The following is a 4,588-nucleotide window of genomic DNA, read 5'->3' as shown; positions in this document are numbered from 1 at the left end:
ACTATTTTTGTACTCAGAGTATTTGCATGTTATGTATGGATTAATTGTGTTATTTTCTATAACTATTTAGAGTGTTGCAGAATTAGGAGACAAAGACGAACATTTACATGACAAGGTTGAATGGTCGGCTCCCGCATCCACAGACAAATACAATGTCCATTTTAAGGGTCCGCGTTGAAGATGCCAACGATTTTTATAGTACATTCCGCACGTGATATATAGCTTTTGTGGTGATACCTATCCCTTGCGATCACTCGCTAGCATACATAGGTGGGCTGGCCCATTTAGGCACCCAAGTACTCAGAGGCGTTCCTTGTTAAACGGTTTGAGGAAGGTTCCATCCGGTTTTTATTTTTGTTGTTTTCCCACCAGTTTTTTATTGTTATTCTCATTTCCTTGTGTTTTCACTATTTTCTTGTTTTCTTGTGGGTTTTTATTTTCTATTTGCTTTCTATTTTTTGTCTTCTCTTTTCTTTTGTATTGCGTGCTCTTTTTAAAAAAATCATAATATTTTAAACTTTGTGTACATTGTTTAAATTCACAACCATATTTTCAATCTGTGAACATTTTATGAATTCTTGAATATTTTTTAAACTTACAAACATTTTGTAAAATCATGAACCATATATACGTAAAAGAGTGATCCCCGCTATTTTTAATTATCTCGACAGCATGCTTCCACATCATAAAAATTGCTATGGCCGTTATATTCACAATCTCGATCCACTACCATCTGTCTAATCTACGTATAAGAATCCTCCACCATGCAACATGCATTAGTGAATTACAAGTGATTTTTAATTACATTGTATTTAATTGTGACACAATCCACTGCCTATTTTTTCTAGCATACGCAAAACCATGTCACGCCATCATGTCATGCATGCAAGTTGTAAATTACTCCCTCTGTTTCTAAATATTTGTCTTTCTAAAGATTTCAACAAGTGACTACATACGAAGCAAAATGAGCGAATCTACGCTCTAAAATATGTCTATATACATCCGTATGTGATAGTTCATTTAAAATCTCTACAAAGACAAATATTTAAAAACAGATGAAGTATATTTTTTGCATTAGCATATCCATGCAACACTGCCCCATCATGAATTTTTGCATGTAAATCATCAGTTAATTTTTTAAATTAGGTTTTATGCCCTCATATGCATGGTATATGGGTTGGCCGCGGCGGGGTTGCCCATGGCTGCCACGGCACCAGACGCCGCAGCGATGGCCGTGGGGCCGTCCACGGAGCGGGCTGCGGTTGCGGCCGAGCCGCCGGCGCAGGTGGCAGCGCAGATGTCGCAGAGGCGGAAGTCGAAGCTGTCCCTCTCGACGGCGTCAGCGCGGGAGAAGAGGAACGGCGCGCCCGTGGCCAGGTCGTAGCAGGGCACCAGCAGCGACGCCACCGTGTCCCTCAGCGTCGCGTCGTCGAACACCCGCCGAAGCGACGACGAGGACGATGATGCCGACAACGACGACTTGTCCGACGACCTCTTACCGCGCCTGAACAGCGCGGCCCACCTCCCGCGCCACCCGCCGCCACCGCCCCACCCGCCCTTCCTGAGGCTCGCCGCCACGAACGCCAGCGCGTCGGCGGCCGTATACTTCGGCCTGCCATCAGCACCCCTCACAAACAGCATCGCCGCGAGCACACCGCCCGCGCCGGCCCGGTGTCGAAGAAGTCGGCGACCCGGGCGTCGGGGTCCCCGGCCTTGGCCCGCAGCGCGGCCTCGAGCCTGGCCAGCAGCGCGTCCCCGGGGCCCGGGCCGCAGCCGTCAATGGCCAGCACCCGCACCCTCGCGCCCCCACCACCAAGCGCCCCCCTCCCCGGCGTGCCCGGCAGCGAGCACACCCCGCCCCCGCCAGCGCCACCACCGCCACCGTACAAGAACTTGCTCTCGAGGAACGAGAAGATCTCGTATTTGAGCTTGCCGAGGTCGGAGTGGGAGCTTTCGTTGAATGGGATGTCCTTATTTACTCTTCCGACTGCACAGCTGCACTTTAGCTACATGTCAGCTGACTGAGTTTTACATTTTGGGTCAGTCGATTTTTTTAACCGTTGATTGTTGCTCCAAGATGTGTGCTAGTTGTTTTTTTCCTGTTGTGTGTGCTATCCTGTATTGGGCTGCATGCTTTTTGATTGACCCCTATTTTGGGTCAGTCAATTTCTTGTTGGGCTGAAGCCCGTTACGTGTCTTCTTATTAGGTTGTTTGTGTGCGTTTTTCTTCTGTTTTTGGTCGTTTTTATAGGTATTTTTTGGATATTGGGTGAATACAAAATATATACACATAAGTAATTTATAATATGTTTATAAATTGTAATTCTGTGAAAAATGCACTATTATGTGCTTATTTCTTACAGAATATTAAAATAGTATGGTTTCATTATAGCTGTATTTTATGTGATAATTCCACTATCATATGCATATTCTTGCATACTATTGAAAGCACAATTGCTTGTATGTATTGTTTGTAAATTTTGTTATAGTTCAATTATTTTATAATTTCTTTCTTCTTAAAGGGAAATATCAATGCAACTAACTCATTCTTACTTAGAAAACTTCATTATTTTGATTTTGTTGTAGTAGTTATTTCATATTTTTTTCTGAAGGGTAACACCAAAACCACTAATTCATTTTTTTCTTTCATAACTTCATTATTTTGTTTTTAATTTAGTGTTTGTTTCATTTTCTTTCTTTTTTAATGGTAATACCAATGTCACTAGTTCATTTCTTCTCAGAAAACTTTCGTTTTTGTGAGGATTCTATTATTATATACTTATTCTTGCATATTATCAAAAAGTGCAATTTCTGCGTAAATTATGTGCAAATTTCTCATTTTTGGTTAATTTTTGTTTTCTATTTCTATGGATTTTTCTTTTTCCCCTTTTCTTTCCTTTATTGGTTATTTTTTTGTGGGTTTCTGGCTGAGTGTAATTATATGCATATAAATACTGTATAATATGTGCAAAAAATGATTATATGATTATTTTTGCATATTATGATAAAGTGCAATTTCAATGCATAGTTCTGCACAAGTTTTCTTAATTTTCTTTCTTCTTAAAGGAAATGCATTATGTTCAGTTAACTATGTGTAAATTATAGCAGAATGCGAAAAATGCACTATTATATGCTTATTCTTTGCATATTTCAAAAGGTGCAATATCAGTGTAAATTGTGTGCAAGTTTGAAAGTTTTTTCTTTTTTATTTCCTTTATTGGTTATTTTTTGTTTTTGTGGGTTTTTGACTGAGTGCAATTATATGCATACAAATAATATATCATATGTGCCCAAATCTCATGATTATATGATTATTTTTGCATATTAAGATAAAGTGCAATTTGACTGCAAAGTTGTGTGCAAGTTTTTTTAATTTTCTTTCTTCTTAATGGAATAGATTATTTCAGTTACACTTTGTGTAAATTATAGTAGAATCCAAAAAATGCACTATTGTATGCTTATTCTTTGCATATTTCAAAAAGTGCAACAGCAGTGCAAATTGTGCGCAAGTTTCGAATGTTTTTTATTTTTTCTTTCCTTTATTGGTTTCTTTTTTTGTTGGTTTTTGGCTGAGTGTAATTATATACATACAAATAATATGTAATATGTGCCAAATTTCATGACTATATGATTATTTTTGCATATTACGATCAAGTGCAATTTGAGTGCAAAGTTATGCGCAAGTTTTATTTATTTTCTTTCTTTTTAAAGAAATAGATTATTTCAGTTACATTTTGTCTAAACTATAGTAGAATGCGAAAAATGCACTATTATATGCTTATCTTTGCATATTTCAAGAAGTGCAATCTCAGTGCAAATTGTGTGCATGTTTTGAAAGTTTTTTCTTTTTCATTTTCTTTCTTCTTAAAGTGTTTTGTACTTTCCTAGAAAAATTCAGAATTTTGTTTTGTTTTTGTTTTTTGAAAGGATTATACCAATCCGAAGATTTGGTTCTTCTATAGAAAACTTCATTTTCTAACCTTTTATTTCATTTTTAGTTTTCTTTCCTTTTCTTTTGTAAGGATAATGCTGATGTCACTAATGTATTACTATTTAGAAGACACTTTTTTGCGGAAATCTCATTATATTATGCTTAGTTTTGCATAGTAATAATACATTTTCCGCCGACGTGGAGGCAGACCTGTGGCAGTTTCTTACAAAGCAGGAACTCAAAAGTGATATTCTATTTCCTTACCATTTTGAGTGAGTGTTTCTGTCTTGAGCACATTCTCTTTTGTTTACTCCATGCATGGTATGTGGCCGGCTAATCGATGAGTTATGCATGACGTACTGTGCATGTATCGTGTCCGCAAGTTCCACTGGATTCTGCTAGTAATTAAAGTTAACACCTCAGAATGTCTCGTCCACGACTCTGTGAATATGGATCCAAAGCTTTGGGGCGGCATGAGAAGAATGCTGCAGAAGTAATTATTTTCATTCATTTGCGCTCTATATCGATCGGCCTATTTCGTTCATTTCCTAATATCAAGTAACTAATTAATAACTCTCTTGTTCATTTAATTTTCTTTGCCTCGTAGGGTTTGGAGACGGTTCGTAGATACAAAGGTCGGTGAATTCAAAAAAGAGC

General features: G+C 38.2%; 1 pseudogene; it reads right to left on the bottom strand.

Annotated features, from left to right (window-relative positions):
• Positions 1-1,140: 1,140 nt before the first annotated feature.
• LOC119309081 overlaps positions 1,141-4,588 on the bottom strand; it is a 7,344-nt pseudogene continuing 3,896 nt past the window's right edge.

Source organism: Triticum dicoccoides, chromosome 5B (genome assembly GCF_002162155.2).
Source record: "Triticum dicoccoides isolate Atlit2015 ecotype Zavitan chromosome 5B, WEW_v2.0, whole genome shotgun sequence".
In the NCBI taxonomy this organism is placed as follows: Eukaryota; Viridiplantae; Streptophyta; class Magnoliopsida; order Poales; family Poaceae; genus Triticum; species Triticum dicoccoides.
The sequence above is the reverse complement of the archived record's forward strand: the minus strand, read 5'-3'. Positions and strand labels throughout refer to the sequence as shown.